Below are 23,036 nucleotides of genomic sequence, written 5' to 3'. Positions count from 1 at the left end.
TTTGTAAATTATGTATAGTAAATTATATATAGTAAGAGATAAATAATTATAGAACAAAAATAAAACAATAGAACAATTGTTCTATTATTAATAGATCTAACTAAAAATAGAACATTTTTCTATTATATTTAGTTAAATATTTAACTATTATATTTAACTAAAAATAGAACAATTATCATAATTTACTATAATAAAAGTTACGTGAATATTTCCTCTCTCTCAAAATATTGTACTGCACTCACCCTTCTTCTTATGATGATGTGAAATGATAAAATGCCTACAGACAAGATCAAGTGAGGTTAATGACATAGGCAGAGTGATGTAGAATTGGGCTACTAATGACCTTCTGTTGATAGGTCAGAAGCAGGATCATCTGCTTCTGGACCATGTTTGATCTTGGGTAACTGAATCCAAGGAAAGCAAAACTGCAGATAAGGAGGGCCTATGCACAATACTTTTAATAAACATTAAAATCTTAAACTATTTCAGTTTAAAAGATAATTCCAAGTTATTTTCCAAATGTGATTGCATTAACATTGCATACATAAAAGAATTCTAATTGTCCATGATCCTGACAACACCGAATGTTGTCATATTTCTTAAACACTGCAATTCTAGTGGGTGTAAACACATTACTGTCTGTCTCTATTTGTGAATGTATGTATTTATTTATTTGATTTATAAATATGTAAACCTTGTTGGGTATAGCCATTGATCATTTGTCTGAGGTAGTGTTTGTACTGTTTCTGTACTCTAAGTTACTCTTTTACCCTCTTTCTGTACTGTGCTCTTCAGAAGGAAGCCATTGTGTGCAGCCCACACTTAAAAAGTGGGAATCATACTCTATCTCCTTAAAGGCAGAGTATCAACATAAATAATTATTTTCAGTTGGCTCTTGTGTCCCTTGTATGTATCCTCCAACATCGGAGAGCTTGTTGAGAGCTTCCTTTGTTTTGGGCACTGCAAAATGGTCAAGGCTCATATTGTACATTCCTTCTTCCAACTCTAAAGTCATCTATTTCTCAAAGGAGCCATAGTTCCTTTTATTGGAGAATATTAGAAAGCTAGATTTAGGCACTGGACATGTTTTTTGCTGTGGGGTGCTATTGTTTTTAGAGCCTCTCAATGGATGGAGCAGGGAAATCATGTATGTATACTAACCTATGTATAGACATATCTATTAATATTTCTATTTTGTTTATATTAAGCTCAACATGTAAAGTAATATTCACAGCTTGAATTTTGTACTACATGAATTATTCTAGCCTCCTCCCCTTGTTTAACTTCCTCCCAAACAGTGAGAAATGTAGCTATCAACATCTTCTATGCATTTACTTAATTGTTCTATTCCTGTATATATGTAGAAAGATTTCAAAATGTTAAGCCAAAGTCTCCATGAGGAACAGTTTTTTAACCTAAAGCATAGTCCTTTTGTATAGTGTCTATGCCTGCCTTTAATCTTCTAGTCTCCACTCATATTGCATCCCCACCGTACTTTTCCCATCCCCAATGCCTGATGTGAGTTTTTTACATACAGTACATACAGTTCATTTTGAAACAGTCTGAATTCCATTCTGAGGTCCCTAGATATGTAGTATGTATGTATAATTATGTATATTATATAATAAATATATATATTATATCATCAGATTTAACCATATCCTCTAAAAAATACTGAAATATCAGATATAACCATATCCTGATTTTATATATTATATTATGAATTATATATAATATATATAATTATGTGTATAATGTACATATTATATATATTATATATAATTATACATAATATATTATATATACAATTATATATTATATACAATTGTATAATTATATATAATTACATACCATATATTATATATACAATATATAATATATACAAATATGTATATGAATTATATATGTTTATATATGTATATATTAATATTATACATACAAATGTATGTATATATGTATATATAATATAAATTTGCCTACATTAAAGTTCAAATATATAATACATATTAATCTTCATACATTAATGTTCACTTGTGTTACACATCTTTATGGTACTTGGAAATGCATAGTGTCATATGTAGTAACAACTTTTACAGTATCATATGGAATAGTTTCATCAACCTAAGAAAACAAACCCTGTGCTTCATCTATTTACTCTTTCCCCATCCCCAAATTGCACACAATTACTAATGTGTGTATCATTTCTATAATGTGACTTTTAAGTATTACATATAAATGGGATCATATAGTAGATAGGCTATGCAGGCCATTTTTCATTTAGAAGTATGGGGTCAAGGTTTATCCACATTTTTGCGTGGCTTGCTGGATCATGCCTTTTTATCACTGAATTGTATTCTATTTTATGGATATACCACAGTTTTTATATCCATCATCTAATAAAGGACAACTTGACTGCTTCTAGTTTTGAGTGATTATGAGGAAAGCTTTTAAGTGTCTAGGTTTTATTAAGTCCAGCATGAGATTTCAAATCAGTTGTACAGTTGTTACTAACTGAAATATTTTGCCTTCTCCAAAAGAATGTGAGCTCCTATTGCTCCGCATCCTCAAACATATGTGGTATCAGTTCCTTTTTTCTTATTATTTTGATTTTAGCCATTCAAATATGCTTATAATCATAATGTATTATTGTTTTAATGTGCATTTAATTTCCATTTATCAAATGCTGTTAACCATCCTTTCATAAGTTTATTTGCCACTTCTAAGTCTTTTTGGTGAGTTTGTTCAGATCATTTATTTGCCCATTTTTTATATGTCATTTTTCATGTATATATACTTATTTTCAATTGTGATAAAATAATACTATAAAATTGGTCATCTTGACCATTTAAAAATATACAGTTCAGTAGTTTTAACTATATTCAAATTGTTGTACAACAGATCACTAAGACTGTTTCAACCTTGGGAAACTGAAACTAATATGCACTGAACAGTAATACCTAATTTCCATCTCTTCCCAAGCCCCTGGAAACCAGCTCTCCCACCTTTTTTTTTTTTTTTTTTTACTTTCTTTTTTATGAGTCTGACTACTTTAGATTCCTCATATAAGTGGAATCATATAATATTTTCCCTTTGTGATTGGCTTATTTCACTTAGCATAATTTCCTTAAGGTTCAGTCATGTGTTGCCCATATTTACACTGGGTTATTTGTTTACTTAATATTGAGCTTATGAGAACTTTGTATATTTGGGATGTAAGTACTTTATTCGATATGTGATTTTCAAGTATTGCCCCCACCTCACCCCAGTCTTTGGCTTGTCTTTCTGTTATCTTAATATTTCAATATTTTGATAATGCCTTAAGCAGAGCAGAAATATTTTTTAAATAAAGTTCATTTTCTAAGATAATTTTTAGATTCACAGCAAAATGGACTGGAAAGCAAGAAAAGTTCCCCAATATTCCCTACATCCACACAAGAACAGCCACTGTGGCAATAAGCAGTTTGTTAGGTCATGCTGGACAATGCAGGTGGGTGACAGCAGAGTGAGAGAGAATGAATAAGGAAATGAAAAAGATGACTAAAAAGAAGACACTATTTCTTTTTTTTCTTTCATTCCTTTTTTTTTTTTTTTTAAAGAGAGTGTTCAAATGCCAGCAAGCAGACTGAACCTGGTATCTGACTTTCTGTAGTCTAAAAGGGGTAGATATACCCATCTGATATATCTTATTCAATTTAATGGGCGATTATTATAAAGACCAAAACACTGGACAGGCTTTTCTTTTTTTTTCTTTTTTTTTTTTTCTGTTTCCATAGTAGAGAGGAGTGGATGGATCCTGGGCAACTGTTTTCGGGCCCCATATAAAGTAGTAAAAATGTGAAATTCTGTGATGCAAGGGGGAAAAAAACAAAAAAAATAAAAAACTTCAAGCCATCTTGTCATTTTACAGAAAACTAAAAAGGCCCAGAAAGGTAAAGTGATTTTTTTCTGAATTCAAACAATAATTAACAAATGCATGACTTGAAGCCCTGGGCTTCTCATTGCCTTCCCAAGACAGTAGGGAGAGTAGATCAAGTTCATCATCAAACTGCATGCATCATCAGTCTGAGACATCTCACTATTCGCCAAACAAAACAGTATTTTGTATGAACACAGTTCTGACTTTTTAAATGACCATTTTCCATATAGTTCTTCATTCATTAAAAAAATAAAAATATTCTATTAATATGTGGCCTTCTAGGCTTTTATATATGCCTTCCTTTCCTCTTAGCTGCATTCTACTAGATATGATCACATCCTCTTCAGTGTTGACTTCATTGGATTACGGAAATAACATTTGTCCAGTTGTGGCATTTCCAATACTAAGTTGTGTATCACGGTTATTTAATACAGGTTTAGTTATCGATTTAGACTAGTTTAAATTTGTGTCTTCCAAATCAGAGATCTATTATAGCCCTCTGAAATTTATAAAAATCAACTTTAATTTACTAATCAACTCTAGGGTTTTTTGTTTTTCCCTATCCAGACTGCCAAGAAATTGGGTAATAATTGGAGTTCAAGGGGCATGGATTTTCATAAAATGACCATGTTAGGTGAAGCAGAAGAAATTCCTACTGCTATTTAGATGAAAAACAGCAACATACTGATTGCAATATACAGCCTATCAGGAAACACATTTGGTTAGAGATTGAGCCCTTTAAATGCTATAAATGCTATCTGAATTCCCTGAATTCTCTGATCAAATGAATTTCTCAATCTTTATGGCATTTCAAATTTCAAAAATTCAAAAAATATTTTCATCTTTGCCTTAGCAATTGTGAGGACATATCTGAAGCTCTGTTAACTTACATCTGGAGAGGTATGTGTCTTTTATCATTTTTAAAATCCTCACCAAGGTTTTCCTTCAGGTTTTGAAAACATTCTTGTACTTCATATATAAATTGAGAATACAGAGGCACAGGATATTTTTACAAATTCTAAATCCCACTCCTATGACAAGTTGATAATTGTTTTTTTCTTTGTGACTTCATTTTCATAAGAAGATTTAGGTTCAAGACAAAATTGAGTGGATGTACATGGTTTTCTTATATATTCCCTGCATCCACACATGCATAGCCTTCCCTGTTATGGGCATTCCCCAGTAGAGTGGCACAGTCTTTACAATTGATGAAACCATGTCAATACACCATCATCATCCAAAGTTCATAGTTTATATTATGGTCACTCTTGGCTTTGTACATTCTACATATTTGGAAAAAAATATATAATGAAACATATTTATCATTACAGTATAATGCAGAGTATTTTCACTGTATTAAAAATCTGTGTTCCACCTTTTAATCTTATCTCCCACACTGGCCCGTAACTCCTGGCAACTACTGATCTCTTTATTGACTGCATAGTCTCTCTCATCTTTTCCAGGATGTCATACAGTTGGAATCATATGGTATGTAATCTTTTCCATACTGTCTCCTTTCACCTAGGAAAATATATTTAAGTTTCTTTCATGTCTTCTCATGGCTTGATAGCTCATTTATCTTTAATACTGTATGATATTCCATTATCCAGATGTACCACAGTTTATTTATCCATTCTTCTACTGAAGAACATCTTGGTTGGTTCCAGTTTTTACATTTATAAATAAAGCTGCTATAAATGTTTATATGCTAGTTTATTGTTGGCTTAATTTCTCACCACTTTTGGGTGAACACTTAGGAGTTTTATTGCTGGATTGAATGGGAAGATTTTGTTTAGTTTTATAAGAAATTGCCAAATTTCTCTACACCAACAGCAAGACAGAAGAAAGAGAAATTAAGGAGTCAATCCCATTTACAATTGCACCCAAAACCATAAGATACCTAGGAATAAACCTAACCAAAGAGACACAGAATCTATACTCAGAAAACTATAAAGTACTCATGAAAGAAATTGAGGAAGACACAAAGAAATGGAAAAATGTTCCATGCTCCTGGATTGGAAGAATAAATATTGTGAAAATGTCTATGCTACCTAAAGCAATCTACACATTTAATGCAATTCCTATCAAAGTACCATCCATCTTTTTCAAAGAAATGGAACAAATAATGCCAAATTGTCTTTTAAAGTGGCTATACCATTTTGAATTCCCACCAGCAATGATTGAGAGCTCCTATTGCTCCACATTATCACCAACATTTAATGTTGTCAGTATTCTGGAATTGGGCCATTGCTTTAATTTGTGTTTCCCTGATGACATAAAATGTGAAGTATATTTTCATATGCTTACTTTGCATCTGTGTGCATCTCTGGTGAGGTGTCTGTTAAGGTCTTTGGTCTATTTTTTAATCAGGTTATTTTTTTTTCTTATTGTGGAATTTTATAAAAGTTCTTTGTACATTTTGGATAACAGAATTTTATCAAATGTGCCTTTCGTAAATGTTTTTCCCCCAGTATGTGGCTTATCTTCTCAATCTTTTTACACTGTCTTTTACAGTGCAGAACTTTTTAATTTTAAAGAGGTGCATCTAATCAATTATTTCTTTCAGGGACCATGCCTTTGTGGTTGTATGTAAAAAGTAATCATCAGAGCCAAGGCCATCTAGATTTTTTTTCTCTTTGTTATCTTTTAGGAGTTTTATATTCTGCATTTTACATTTAGGTCTATCATCCTTTTTGAGCTAATTTTTTTTTTGAGCTAATTTTTGTAAAAGGTATAAGGTACATATCTGGATTCATTTAATTAATTAATTAATTAATTTTTGCATGTAGATGTCTACTGTTTCAGCACTGTGTGTTGAAAAGACTGTCCTTGCTTCATTGTATTGCTTTTGTTTCTTTTTCAGAGATTAGCTGACTATACTTATACTGTTGTATTTCCGAGATCTCTGTTATTTTCCATTGTTCTATGTATTTGTTCACCAATACCACACATTTCTTGATTACTGCTGCCTTATAGAAATCTTGGAGTAGGGTAGTGGTCAGTACTCTAACCTTGTTTATCTTTCAATTTTGTCTTATCTATTTAAAACAAAATTGTTACATAGATCTTGGAATCAGTTTGCTGATATTCAAAAATATCTTGCTGGGATTTTTATCTGCAGGTGAGTGTTTTTAATATATTTATAACTCAATATAAGACATAAACAAAACAAAACAAAACCCCAAAAAACCAACACCCCCCTCGCCGCCCCCGCCTCACAAAACCATTTAGAACACCAGGAAAACAACAACAACAAGTCTCAATGAAGCTAGGGGACATTATTTCCAATATAAACAATTAAGTGATTCTGTTTTAATACACTAGCTGGGTTGTCACACAAGAGCACTATGAACTTAATGAGATAAGTGAGGCTTTATTCAGAAGAGCTTTATACCTAAAGATTTTTTCTTATTAAAGCTCATGTAATGTTGACCACAACTGTATGGATATGCTAGATCTATTCACTTTATAGGGTCTTGACTAATGCATTCAAACTGAATAATTACATGAACCAGAGTCTATAGTATATCTTGGCTATTAAGACAAATTAAACAAAGACCCCACATAGAAGAAGAGGAAACATGCTGGTTGTATCTATTAATACAAACAATTAAGGGACTTACTAGGAAGTGCTATGTTTATCTAGTCACAAGTATTTATTAAGAACCTATGTTTAAGATACTAACTACTGGGATACAAGAGCAAATAAAAAGGCAATGGTTTTCCTGATAAGTAGATTAAACATTCAGGATGGGTGACACAAATAATAAGTGGTAAAAAAAAAAATGTATTTGTTGGCTTGCCTAAGTGTAGAGAAAATTAAATGAGGGTAAAGGGGATTTTGAGTCATCTCAGAGGTGTTATTTTTATGATAGAATCAAGATTTCCCTGAAAAGGTGATTTGTTAAGCAATATTCTGAATAATGTGCACCAACTGGAAGGAGTTGGAAAGTTCTTGCAGATTTCCAGGTGTAGGGAAAAAAAAGGCAAGTACAGAAACTGAAGCATTTTTTATATGTTTGAGAAACAACAAGGAATCTGGTTGACCTTGAGTCAATTTACTTGAGCAGTAAATTAGGGAGAAAGCATTAGGAAGAACATCAGAGTAACCTGTGAAGCAGAAAAAAAAACAGTATCTTGAAAGCCACAGTAAGGATTTTAATTTATGGCACACAGTGGGTATGTAACTCAACATTTTGCATTATTAGCCTCTTGGCTGTGATTCACGGGAGTGCTTTACATCTCTCCATCCTTATTCTTTTATGTACTGTCAATTCTTGAACATTGCTTTGCTTAGTGGGGATTTTCTAGACAAAAAAACATAATGTGACTCCCAACTTTAGTGGTCATAAGGCACTGAAGAGGATCTACTGCAGAGAAAAAAAAAATCTAGTGTTCCTCAAATTTCTTTGTGTCTATTTATTGTGTAATTTACTCTGATAATTTGGGAAATCTGAAATAAATGGAAGAGAGGTAAAGAAAGTTCAAAGTGTGGAGATTGGGTAAATCTGGAATATAGGAAAATTTAAGGGATAGGTATGAGGATGGATGGGAAGCTGGTATTTATAGCTGATGCCCCACTCATTTCCCTCAGCACACTTGAGTTCACCACAGCTGCACAGCTGGTGAACAGTTCCTTTGCTTGCTCAGTTTCCTTTCTCAAGCACTCAAGTCTCTCAGCTATTCTTTGAGCCAAGTTCTGTCTCTGGTACCCTAAGAATCTGTTCAGTGCACACAAGATACTCTGACTTGATGAAAAAATAATGTCATGGAAGCAAGCAATAAAAGCACTGGAATCCCAAATAAATAAACCTGCTTTAGCATTCCTTGGTTGGTTAATATTAAAATGTGTTTCACTTGTCTTCTCAGAGGACCCCTAACGGGATTAAGTTCTAGTTGCCCATAGTGGTACCCTCTTAAGTAGTGTTATCCTTATCTTTTACTATATAACCTCCTTTCCTGTCACATTCACACTGTTCTTCACGTGTCCTTCCTAAAAATCACTTCCCATACAATTACCTGCATTCCTGTCCCAGGGGCTGCTTTTGGAAAATATGCATGCTAAACATGGTTTCCTGAGAAAAGAACTATTGAGATAGTTCTTGAAAGAAATATTGTTATTAAAATAAGAGAAAAAACTTCAAAGAAAATTATACCAGTGAGTACTAAGTAAACTACTCTGATAAAGAGAAAAGGAAATGTTCCTTATTATCCAGTGTTAGGACAATAGTATTCAAATTGTTTAAAATATGAGTGTCTTTGCCATATTTGATTTTCTCTGGCTGTTCAAGTATTGTTAGAAGCCTCTTAATACATGTTTCATATTTGAGGCAGAGAGGTATATGTAGAAGATTCAATTAATGATTTCATTATAGATATGGCCTCATGGAAAGAGCATCTCTGGCCCCGGTTCCAGTAATCAGAGATCACAAATACAATTATCCTGTTCTTACATAACATAATTTCCCACTTGCCACAGTAGGAAGAAGGAATAATAGTTTGGAGGTTCAAAGCACTGCTTCTAATCTTCATATGCTTTCTTTCAATGCAATACACTTATTTCCCAGCAATTTCCTACGAAATGAAAGTTGGATATTATGGATAAAATACAATATATGATCAAGGAGTCTGCTTGTTCCATGTATGTGAATTTTCATTTACTCAGTTAACTTTCATATAATTTTATATAGTTAGTTTCATATTATTACCATATCTTAGAAAGATATCAAATTTAAGGATAAAATTATAAAATTCAATCCAGAATGTATCTCTTCCTGATCTTATTCCTTTTTCTCTAACCTCAAGGTTCATAAGGGTCATATCTTTACATGTTTTCTAAAAGCTCTGTGAATATTATAGATATAATACATATAGTATATAGCATAACAATATGTTTTTATCTTTTAGAATATAATGTGAATAATCTCCTTTGCATATGATTCTAAAAATTGCTTTTTAACTCCAAATTTTAAAATACACGAATTCTTAAATACATATCTTCTGCATCATTTTTTGGAATGCTTTATCACCTGTTTATTGACATTCTTTTTTTTTTTTTAAACAAATGTTATTATTGGGCACCTGGGTGCTCAGTGGGTTAAAGTCTCTGCCTTCGGCTCAGGTTATGGTCCCAGGATCCTGGGATGGAGCCCTGCATCTGGCTCCCCACTCAGCAGGAAGCCTGTTCTCCCTCTTGCACTCCCCCTGCTTGTATTCCCTCTCTCACTGTCTCTCTCTGTGTCAAATAAATAAATAAAATCTTAAAAAAGTTGTTATTATTAACATTACAACAATAAATATCTGTGTAAATACCTCCTTGGTCACATCTTAATGAATTCCTACAGAGAATATAGAGTAGAATTGATGGGAGGCATTCTATGTGCATTTTTATTTTGACTAGACTGCTATTCAATTAGTAATTATATTTTGTTATTCAAAGCTACTTTAGCAATTTATATGATTACCAAAAGAAAATGTGAGAGTTTATTTCCCGTAAGTTTGTCAACAGTGTATATTGTAAGATTTAACTTTTTTTTGCCAATGAAATGGGTTACCTGTCTTAATTTGCATTTCTATAATTTTTCTGATAATTTTTAAGTTAAAACACTGTTCTTTTTTTAGGCTGGTAATATTTCCTTCATGAGAACTGCCTATTCATTTTCTTTGCTTATTTTTCTATCTGAATTTATTATTTTCTTATGGATTAATAGGATATATATGTATACACACATATATATCTACACACACAAACACATGGATATTACATATATGCATATATATTTGCAAACATGTTTGTGCGCAAACCTTGAAGAAAGAAAAGAATAAGAAACAAAAGTTTCTTTTTGTCAGAAGCAGCTTGAAAATTCAGAAGGTGATTTTAACCATTTTTCCTGTATGTTGTGAATGGTACTGTCTTCAGGGTTATAGCTGAAGAATAATATGGTATATGAGTAAATGAATCATTACTTATTTATTCATCTGTTTTTATTGATACAAGTTACTTTTTAAATTTTGCTTTAAATCTATAAGTAGCTGCTATTCAAGTATGAATCTATTATTTAAACTTACTTTCACCTATATTTTATGAGTTTGACTTCTTGTGCATAAGATACAAAAGGAAGTATGACTCATCACCCCCCCAAATATATATATATATAAACATAGTATACAGAATATATATATATATATATTCTGAATATACATATATCTATATACACACACACATATATATATGTATATATATTTCTGAATATACATATATCTATATACACACACACATATATATATGTATATATATATATATATATTCTGTATACTATGTTTTCTTTTTAAATATTTTGCAAGTATTTTCTTCTAGTCTGTATCTTGGATCTTCATTGGTTTATTGCAGATTGTCTTAGGTGTGCTAGATATTGGACTTGAACAGGTATTGCACACTGATTCTGAATATACATATATATATATGTATATATATATATTCTGTATACTATGTTTTCTTTTTAAATATTTTGCAAGTATTTTCTTCTAGTCTGTATCTTGGATCTTCATTGGTTTATTGCAGATTGTCTTAGGTGTGCTAGATATTGGACTTGAACAGGTATTGCACACTGATACTGGAGCTTTCATTGATTTTAGTAGCTCTGATGTTGCAGGGAGTAACATGATGAAGTTAGAACTGGATGAGGCATTTTTCTCTCCCCAGAAGTATGCTCTAGGAAGACTTCCCTTTACATAAAGAAAAAGAATCCTGATATGCAGGGAAGGCATAAGAGATGAGGAGAGATAATGAATGAAAGAATCTAAAGATTATTTATTCCACATTTAAGAAAACAACTTGGAAGTAAGTTACCTACTACCAGCTCCATATCCTATGATTTTCTTCATTTGTAATTTTAATTTTTTAAATTATACTTTCTACATTAACATATTTCTTCAGTGAATATGGGTTACTTTAATAAACAGAAAAAAGGTAATGTTTCTTTTTTAAAGTGGAGTTATTTCTACACTGCCTAACCTAAGTGAAAAACAAGGCAGAGTGCATAGGGACAGTAACAGTGCCCTCCATGCACTACAGCACCCCACATGCTCCCAGATACAACTCACTAAAATTAAGATAATTCCTATTTCTGGGTTAGGAAACATAATTTCTCTCCCCCCACCAAGGTTTTATTTAAATTCTAGTTATTTAACATACATTGTAATACCAGTTTCTGGTGTACAATACAGTGATTCAACACTTCTAACAACACCTGGTGTTTATCACAAGTACACTTCTTAATCCCCATCCTCCACCCACCTCTGCTCTGGTAACCATCAGTTTGTTCTCCATAGATAAGGGTCTGTTTTTGTTTCTGGGTTTGCCTCTCTCTTTCATTTGCCCTCTGTTTTGTTTCTTAAACTCCACGTATGTGTGAAATCATATGGTATTTATCCTTTTCTGACTTATTTCACTTAGCATAATACTTTCTAGCTCTATCCATGCAGTGGTAAATGGCAAGATTTCATTCTTTTTATGGCTGAGTAATATTCCATCGTGTGTGTGTGTGTGTAAATATAACATATTTCACCTCTTCTTTATCCATTTATCTGTTGTTGGATATTTGGGCTCTTTCCATAATTCCACTATTATAGATAATGATGCTATAATTGGGGTGCATGTATCTGTTTGAATTAGTATTTTTGTATTCTTTGGGTAAATACATAGTAGTGCAATTGCTGAATAATAGGGTAGTTATATTTTTAACTTTTTGAGGAATGTCTATATTGTTTTCCAAAGTGGCTGCTCTAATTTGTATTCCTACCGACAGTGCAAGAGGGTTCCCCTTTCTCCACATCTTTGTCAACACTTGTTGTTTCTTGTGTTGTGTTGTTGATTTATCCTTTGTACAGGTGTGAAGTGGTATCTCATTGTAGTTTTGGTTTGTACTTTCCTTTTTTTTAAATTTTTAATTTTTTATAAACATATAATATATTTTTATCCCCAGGGGTACAGGTCTGTGAATCGCCAGGTTTATACACTTCACAGCACTCACCAAAGCACATACCCTCCCCAATGTCCATAATCCCACCCCCTTCTCCCAACCCCCCTCCCCCCAGCAACCCTCAGTTTGTTTTATGAGATTAAGAGTCACTTATGGTTTGTCTCCCCCCCAATCCCATCTTGTTTCATTTATTCTTCTCCTACCCACTTAAGCCCCCATGTTGCATCACCACTTCCTCATATCAGGGAGATCATATGATAGTTGTCTTTCTCCACTTGACATATTTCACTAAGCATGATACACTCTAGTTCCATCCACGTTGTTACAAATGGCAAGATTTCATTTCTTTTGATGGCTGCATAGTATTCCATTCTGTATATATACCACATCTTCTTGATCCATTCATCTGTTGATGGACATCTAGGTTCTTTCCATAGTTTGTCTATTGTGGACATTGCTGCTATAAACATCCAAATGTTTATCCGAATGCACGTGCCCCTTCGGATCACTATGTTTGTATCTTTAGGGTAAATATGCAGTAGTGCAATTGCTTGGGTCATAGGGTAGCTCTATTTTCAACATTTTGAGGAACCTCCATGCTGTTTTCCAGAGTGGTTGCACCAGCTTGCATTCCCACCAACAGTGTAGGAGGGTTCCCCTTTCGCTGCATCCTCGCCAGCATCTGTCATTTCCTGACTGGTTAATTTTAGCCATTCTGACTGGTGTGAGGTGATATCTCTTTGTGGTTTTGATTTGTATTTCCCTGATACCGAGTGATATGGAGCACTTTTTCATGTGTCTGTTGGCCATCTCGATGTCTTCTTTGCAGAAATGTCTGTTCATGTCCTCTGCCCATTTCTTTTTTTTTTTTTTTTTTTTTTAAGATTTTATTTATTTATTTGACAGAGAGAGAGATCACAAGTAGGCGGAGAGTCAGGCAGAGAGAGAGAGAGAGAGAGAAGCAGGCTCCCGCTGAGCAAAGAGCCCGATGTGGGGCTCGATCCCAGGACACTGAGATCATGACCTGAGCCGAAGGCAGCGGCTTAATCCACTGAGCCACCCAGGCGCCCCCCTCTGCCCATTTCTTGATTGAATTATTTGTTCTTTGGGTATTGAGTTTGCTAAGTTCTTTATAGATTTTGGACACTAGTCCTTTATCTGATATGTCGTTTGCAAATATCTTCTCCCATTCTGTCAGTTGTCTTTTGGTTTTGTTAACTGTTTCCTTTGCTGTGCAAAAGCTTTAGATCTTGATGAAATCCCAATAGTTCATTTTTGCCCTTACTTCCCTTGCCTTTGGCGATGTTCCTAGGAAGATGTTGCTGCAGCTGAGGTCAAAGAGGTTGCTGCCCGTGTTTTCCTCAAGGATTTTGATGGATTCCTTTCTCACATTGAGGTCTTTCATCCATTTTGAGTCTAATTTCATGTGTGGTGTAAGGAAATGGTCTAATTTCATTTTTCTGCATGTGGCTGTCCAATTTTGCCAACACTATTTATTGAAGAGACTGTCTTTTTTCCATTGGACATTCTTTCCTGCTTTGTCAAAGATTAGTTGACCATAGAGTTGAGGGTCTATTTCTGGGCCTTCTATTCTGTTCCGTTGATCTATGTGTCCGTTTTTTTGCCAGTACCATGCTGTCTTGATGATGACAGCTTTGTAATAGAGCTTGAAGTCTGGAATTGTGATGAAACCAACGTTGGCTTTCTTTTTCAATATCCCTTTGGCTATTCGAGGTCTTTTCTGGTTCCATATAATTTCAGAATTATTTCTTCCATTTCTTTGAAAAAGATGGATGGTACTTTGATAGAAATTGCATTAAATGTGTAGATTGCTTTAACTAGAATAGACATTTTCACAATATTTATTCTTCCAATCCAGGAGAATGGAAAATTTTTCCATTTCTTTGTGTCTTCCTCAATTTATTTCATGAGTACTTTATAGTTTTCTGAGTATAGATTCTTAGGCTCTTTGGTTAGGTTTATTCCTAGGTATCTTATGGTTTGGGGTCCAATTGTAAATGGAATTGACTCCTTAATTTCTCTTTCTTCTCTCTTGTTGGTGTAGAGAAATGCAACTGATTTCTGTGCATTGATTTTATATCCTGACACTTTACTGAATTCCTGTATAAGTTCTAGCAGTTTTGGAGTGGAGTCTTTTGGGTTTTCCACATATAGTATCACATGATCTGCAAAGAGCGATAGTTTTGACTTCTTCTTTGCCGATTTGGATGCCTTTAATTTCCTTTTGTTTTCTGATTGCTGAGGCTAGGACTTCTAGTACTATGTTGAATAGCAGTGGTGATAACGGACATCCCTGCCGTGTTCCTGACCTTAGCAGAAAAGCTTTCAGTTTTTCTCCATTGAGAATGATATTTACGGTGGGTTTTTCATAAATGGCTTTGATAATATTGAGGTATATGCCCTCTATCCCTACACTTTGAAGAGTTTTGATCAGGAAGGGATGCTGTACTTTTTCAAATGCTTTTTCAGCATCTGTTGAGAGTATCAAATGGTTCTTGTTCTTTCTTTTATTAATGTGTTGTATCACATTGATTGATTTGCGGATGTTGAACCAATCTTGAAGCCCTGGAATAAATCCCACTTGGTCGTGGTGAATAATCCTTTTAATGTACTGTTGAATCCTATTGGCTAGTATTTTGGTGAGAATTTTCACATCTGTGTTCATCAAGGATATTGGTCTATAGCTCTCTTTTTTGATGGGATCCTTGTTTGGTTTTGGGATCAAGGTGATGCTGGCCTCATAAAATGAGTTTGGAAGTTTTCCTCCCATTTCTATTTTTTGGAACAGTTTCAGGAGAATAGGAATTAGTTCTTCTTTAAATGTTTGGTAGAATTCCCCCGGGAAGCCATCTGGCCCTGGGCTTTTGTTTGTTTGGAGATTTTTAAGGACTGTTTCAATCTCCTTACTGGTTATGGGTCAGTTCAGGCTTTCTATTTCTTCCTGGTTCAGTTGTGGTAGTTTATATGTTTCTAGGAATGCATCCATTTCTTCCAGATTGTCACATTTGTTGGCATAGAGTTGCTCATAGTATGTTTTTATAATTGTTTGTATTTCTTTGGTGTTAGTTGTGATCTCTCCTCTTTCATTCATGATTTTATTTATTTGGGTCCTTTCTCTTTTCTTCTTGATAAGTCTGGCCAGGGGTTTATCAATTTTATTAATTCTTTCAAAGAACTAGCTCCTAGTTTTGTTGATTTGTTCTATTGTTTTTTATAGTTTCTATTTCTTTGATTTCTTCTCTGATCTTTATGATTTCTCTTCTCCTGCTGGGTTTAGGGTTTCTTTCTTGTTCTTTCTCCAGCTCCTTTAGGTGTAGGGTTAGGTTTTGTACCTGAGACCTTTCTTGTTTCTTGAGAAAGGCTTGTACCACTATATATTTTCCTCTTCGGGCTGCCTTTGTTGTGTCCCACAGATTTTGAACCATTGTGTTTTCATTATTGTTTGTTTCCATGATTTTTTTCAATTCTTCTTTAATTTCCTGGTTGACCCACTCATTCTTTAGAAGGATGCTGTTTAGTCTCCATGTATTTGGTTTCTTTCCAAAGTTCCTCTTGTGGTTGAGTTCTAGCTTCAGAGCATTATGTTCTGAAAATATGCAGGGAATGATCCCAATCTTTTGATACCAGTTGAGTCCTGATTTAGGACCGAGGATGTGATCTATTCTGGAGAATGTTCCATGTGCACTAGAGAAGAATGTGTATTCTGTTGCTTTGGGATGAAATGTTCTGAATATATCTGTGATGTCCATCTGGTCCAGTGTGTCATTTAAGGCCTTTATTTCCTTGTCTATCTTTTGCTTGGATGATCTGTCCATTTCAGTGAGGGGAGTGTTAAAGTCCCCTACTATTATTGTATTATTGTTGATGTGTTTCTTTGATTTTGTTATTAATTGTTTATATAGTTGGCTGCTCCCACGTTGGGGGCATAGATATTTAAAATTGTCAGATCTTATCGTTGAACAGACTATGATATAGTGTCCTTCCTCATCTTTTATTATAGTCTTTGGCTTAAAATCTAATTGTCTGATATAAGGATTGCCACCCCTGCTTTCTTCTCATGTCCGTTAGCATGGTAAATTGTTTTCCACCCCCTCACTTTAAATCTGGAGGTGTCTTTGGGCTTAAAATGAGTTTCTTGTAGGCAACATATAGATGGGTTTTGTTTTTTTATCCATTCTGATACCCTGTGTCTTTTGATTGGGGCATTTAGCTCATTCACATCAGGGTAACTCTTGAGAGAGATGAATTTAGTGCCATTGTATTGCCAGAAAGGTTAACTGTTACTGTCTATTGTTTCTGTTCCTTGCTCATCTCTACTTTCAGGGTCTCTCTTTGCTTATAGGACCCCTTTCAATATTTCCTGTAGAGTTGGTTTGGTGTTCGCAAATTCTTTCAGTTTGTGTTTGTCCTGGAAGCTTTTAATCTCTCCTTCTATTTTCAATGATAGCCTAGCTGGATATAGTATTCTTGGCTGCATGTTTTTCTCGTTTAGTGCTCTGAAAATATCATGCCAGCTCTTTCTGGCCTGCCAGGTCTCTGTGTAAGTCTCTGCCAATCTAATATTTTTACCATTGTATGTTTCAGACTTCTTTTCCTGGGCTGCTTTCAGGATTTTCTCCTTGTCACTAAGACTTGTAAATTTTACTATTAGGTGACGGGGTGTAGGCCTATTCTTGCTGATTTTGAGGGGGGTTCTCTGCACCTCCTGAATTTTTATGCTTGTTCCCTTTGCCATATTGTGGAAATTCTCCCCAATAATTCTCTCCGATATACCTTCTGCTCCCCTCTCTCTTTCTTCTTCTTCTGGAATCCCAATTATTCCAATATTGTTTTGTCTTATGGTGTCACTTATCTCTTGTATTCTCCCCTCGTGGTCCTGTAGCTTTTGTCCCTCTTTTGCTCAGCTTCTTTATTATCTGTCATTTGGTCTTCTATATCACTAATTCTTTCTTCTGCCTCATTTATCCTAGCAGTGAGAGCCTCCATTTTTGATTGTACCTCATTAATAGCTTTTTTGATTTCAACTTGGTTAGATTTTAGTTCTTTTATTTCTTCAGAAAGGGCTTTTATATCTCCCGAGAGGGTTTCTCTAATATCTTCCATGCCTTTTTCGAACCCGGCAAGAACCTTGAGAATTGTCATTCTGAACTCTAGATCTGACATATTACCAATGTCTGTATTGATTAGGTCCCTAGCCTTCGGTACTGCCTCTTGTTCTTTTTTTTTTTTTTTTTTTGTGGTGAATTTTCCCGCCTTGTCATTTTGTCCAGATAAGAGTATATGAAGGAGCAAGTAAAATACTAAAAGGGTGGCAACAACCCCTGGAAAATATGCTTTAACCAAATCAGAAGAGATCCCAAATTGTGATGGGGGAGAAAGGGGATAAAAAGAGGTTCAGAAAGAAAGAAAGAGAAAAAACGAAAGAAACAAAGAATTAAAAAAAGAAAATGAATAAAGAAACGTATAAAACAGAAAAAAATATATATATGTATTAGATAAACTAGTTAAAAAATGTTAAAAAAGAAAAGGGTAAAAGTTAAAAAAATTTTAGCAGAAGAAGAGAAAAAAATGAAAAAGAAAAAAAAATTTAACTGCAAGACTAAAGAATCATAGCGAGAAAGCTATGACTTTTTTGCTTTGCTTTCTCATCCTCTAGAATTCTTCTGCTCTCCTTGGTATTGAAACTGCACTCCTTGGTAAGTGAACTTGGTCTTGGCTGGATTTCTTGTTGATCTTCTGGGGGAGGGGCCAGTTCCAGAGGACGGCAATACAAATGGCAGCCTCCTGGTCTCTGGCCTGGAGGAGCCGAGTGCCCAGGGTCCCACTCCTCAGTACGCCCTCAGAGAACAGTGCCCAGTAACTCCCGTCTGTCTGACCTCTGGCCGCACTCCGAGCTTACCAATCCTGCAACCAGTTCAAGGTAACACCGAGCTGTGAGCTCACTGTCGGCTCTGTCTCTGTAGCCGGCTTCCCCGTTCTAATACCTGTAAGCTCTGTGACACTCAGACACCCCCGATCCTTCTGTGACCCTGTGGGACCTGAGGCCACGCTGACCCCACATGGGTTTTACCCCGGTTTAGCCTTTGGAGCGATGTCCCTCAGCGGAACAGACTTTTAAAAGTCCTGATTTTGTGCTCCATTGCTCCACCGCTTGCCAGGAGCCGGCCCCTCCCCCTGGGGTCTATCTTCCCGTTGCTTTGGATTCACATCTCCGCCAGTCCTACCTTTCAGAAAGTGGTTGTTTTTCTGTTTCTAGAATTGTTGTTCTTCTTCTCTTCGATCTGCCAATGGATTTATAGGTGTTTGCAATCTTTAGATAAGCTATCTAGCTGATCTCCTGCTAGCTGAAATAGTCTCAGCCTGCTACTTCTCCTCCATCTTGACTCCTTCTCCTCTGGTTTGTACTTTCTTGATGATGAGTGATGTTGACTATCTTTTTATGTGTCTGTTGGCCATCTATATGTCTTCTTTGGAAAAATATCTATTCATGTCTTCTGCCCATTTCTTAACTGGGTTATTCATTTTTGGGGTGTTAAGTTGTATTACTTTGTTCTATCTTTTCGACACTAACCCTCTATCAGATATGTAATTTGCAAATATGTTCTCCCATTACATAGATTGCCTTTTCATTTTGTTGATTGTTTCCTTTACTGTACAGAAAATTTTTATTTTGATAAAATCCCCAAAGTTTATTTTTTGCTTTTGTTTGCCTTCCCTCAAGAGGCATATCTAGAAAGTTTCTATGGTTAATGTCAAAGAAGTTACTACCTGTGTTCTCTTACAGGATTTTTATCATTTCAGTTCTTACATTTAGGTTTTTCATTCATTTTGAATCCATTTTTGTGTATGGTGTAAGAAAGTGGCCCAATTTTATTCTTTTGCATGTTCCTGTCCAGTTTTCCCCAATGCCATTTGTTGAAGACACTATCTTTTTCCCACTGGATATTCTTTTTTTTTCTTTAAATTAAATTTGCCAACATATAGTACAATCATTAGTTTTTGAGGTAGTGTTTAAGGATTCATCAGTTGCTTTTAACACCCAGTGCTCAACAGATCACTTGCCCTCCTTAATGTCCATCACCCAGTTACCCCATCTCCTTACTCCATTCCCCACCTTCCACTCCTTCCACAACCCTCAGTTTGTTTCCCTGGAGTCAAGAGTCTCTCGTGGTTTGTCTCCCTCTTTGATTTCTATCCATTCAGTTTTTCCTGCCCCACCATGGTCCTCTGCACTATTCCTTATATTTTACATATGAGTGAAACCATAGATAATTGTCTTTCTCTGGTTGACTTATTTCACTAAGCATAATAATATTCTCTAGTTTCATCCATGCTGATGGAACTGGTATGTATTCATCCTTTCTGATGGCTGAGTAACATTCCATTTTATATATAAGCCACATCTTCTTTATCCATTCGTCTGTTGAAGGACATCTTGTTTTCTTTCACAGTTTGGCTATTGTGGACGTTGCTGCTATGAAAATTGGGGTGTATGTGCTCCTTCTGTTCACTGCATCTGTATCTTTGGGGTATATACCCAGCATTGTATTCTATATTCTTTTCTGCTTTGTTGAACATTGGTTGACCATATAATTACCAGCTCATTTTAGAAACCTATTGCATTTCTATACACCAATAATGAAGCAGCATAAAGAGAAATGAAGAAATCAATCCCATTTAGAATTGCAACAAAACCAGTAAGATACCTAGGAATAAACCTAACCAAAGAGACAAAAAACTTATACTCTGAAAACTATAAAACACTGATGAAAGACACTGAAGATGAAGAAATGGAAAGACATAACATGCTCATATATTAGAAGTACAACTATTGATAAAATGTCTATGCTACCAAAGAAATCTGCACATTTAATGCAATCCCTATCAAAATACCAACATCATTTTTCACAGAGCTAGAACAAACAATCCTAAAATTTGCATGGAGACACAAAAGACTGCAAATAGCCGAAACAACCTTGAGAAAGAAAAAGCAAAGCTGGAGGAATCACAATTCCGGATTTCAAGTTATATTACAAAACTGTAGTAATCAAAACAGTATGGTACTGGCACAAAAAAAGACACATAGATTACTAGAACACAATAGAAAACCTATCCTATAATTCTTGGCCTAATGTCCAATTGTGATGAAAGAAGCTGTGCTCAAATTATAAAACACAAATATTAAACACATTTTGTCTCATATATTTAAATGATGCTCTGTATTTAAATTTCAAATTTTGTTAATATAAATTTCTGTTGGATTTTAAACATAATGTGATTACTAATAAAGTTATAAGAACATATTTACAGAAATAAGTACTTCTGTTTCACAAAGGGCACTGATATTAAACCTTTTAGTTACATTTTTCCTAGTTCCTCTACAACCTGGGTAATGGTTCTACATTTATAGATCCTTTTCTCTGATTTTCAAACTTTTTATGAGTCATCCTGTATGTTACTTGTTTTGGACAATAAATCACAGGTTGTGCCATCTTTTAGATAATCAGTGCCCCAAGTCAGTTTTAAACTATTCTACCTTTCCTGTATGAGAGTGATATTCTTCCCTCAGGGTCAGCAGGGCATGCACTCTTACTTGTTTATAAATAACATCATGGTTTGTGTTCAGTTCTCATGGCTCACTTAGTTATATCTTTTTGCTACCCTCTAAGTTAGAAGGGTTCAGGATGCCAGACGAAAGTTATCAGAGAGGTTTGTGTCCAGAGAAGCAACACAACTAACTGGAAGAACCAGTGATGCTGATTCACAAGCATCAGCTCTTAATTAGTGAGCTAACTTGCCGGCACTTCCTATCAACTACTGAAGAAAAGTACTTTTTGTACAGAAGTTTCTATTGTTGTTGTTGTTTTGTTTTGTTTTCCTTTTAGGTTTCTTACAAAAATATTTGAAGTTCTTAATGTGGAACTCATAAAGTAAATTCTAGGTGGTAATGTGGATTTCAGAAAAGTTCATAAAGCCTCAGTAGTTTGTAAGACTAGCATTGGTGCATGCCTGAGAATAAATGTTCTGTTTTTCATAAACCAATTTTCATGAGCCAATTCCACATTCAATCTATAAGAAAAATCACTTCTTAAAATATTTAATGCCTGAAAAATTAAAGTGAAGATGAATTAATCTGACATTTATGGTCTAGTTGTCATTGTTTGATTCCTTCCTGGTTTTATTGAACTGATTCAATTGTGACTCTTGGGTTATAGAACTTTGATGCCCTCTCATCGATACATGTAGGGCTGTAAAATTTTTTGTAAGAATTAGAGCACAGCATTCAGTAGTAATGAGGAAATAATAATATCTTTACATAAAAGACTGCTGCATGCTGAATCACAGATACTTCTATAATGTTCGCAAATTGATAAAATGGATACATACAGATCAAGTCTACACAATGAATTTAAGACTTTAAATATGGAAGTAATGTTGTACACATATAGTAACACTTCTATTTTTAGGAGGAAAGAAAAAAACAGAAGTATTGGGAGTAGAAATAATTTTCTAAAACCTATAATTGTATTATTAGAATTGGAGAGAGAACCTTAGATAAGAAACTGTAAAAACCTATTTACTATTCAAAGAGCCTTACCCTTGAATTGGTGGTGTTGCCTGAAATATGTTCTAGGCAAACATAATTTCCACAGATAACTTCTGTGTTCAAACAAGTGGGATTCTCTGTCATACTCCTTTCTTTAAAATTCATAGTGACTCTTCATCTATAAATGATCTGGGAAGTTTTGTAATTGAGAATTTTTATACACATTTTTTAAAGGTATGTTTTAAGTGTATCCTAAAATTAGTTGATCAGAAAGGGAGAACATGGTATACCTCACAACAGCAAGTGAAGTGAGAAAAAGGTGCCTCTAGAAAAAGCTGAAATTCTCCCTGTTGGTTGAATATGATTTCCGATACTTGGTCTACTTGTCTTATTTAAACTTGGATGGCACGAGGTCCCAACTTCTCTGTTGATTCTACTGACAGAATCCATATTTACTGTTTCTAAAACACAGTTTTAGAAAATGGTCCTGAAATGGTCTATTGCTTTGCCTCCCTGATTTGTCTTTACATGACTTCAGCTCCTGATAACTACCACTGTGAGGCAGACGGGA

This window comes from Mustela erminea, chromosome 7, assembly GCF_009829155.1.
Source record: "Mustela erminea isolate mMusErm1 chromosome 7, mMusErm1.Pri, whole genome shotgun sequence".
Lineage (NCBI taxonomy): Eukaryota > Metazoa > Chordata > Mammalia > Carnivora > Mustelidae > Mustela > Mustela erminea.
This window is presented reverse-complemented; position numbering follows the sequence as displayed.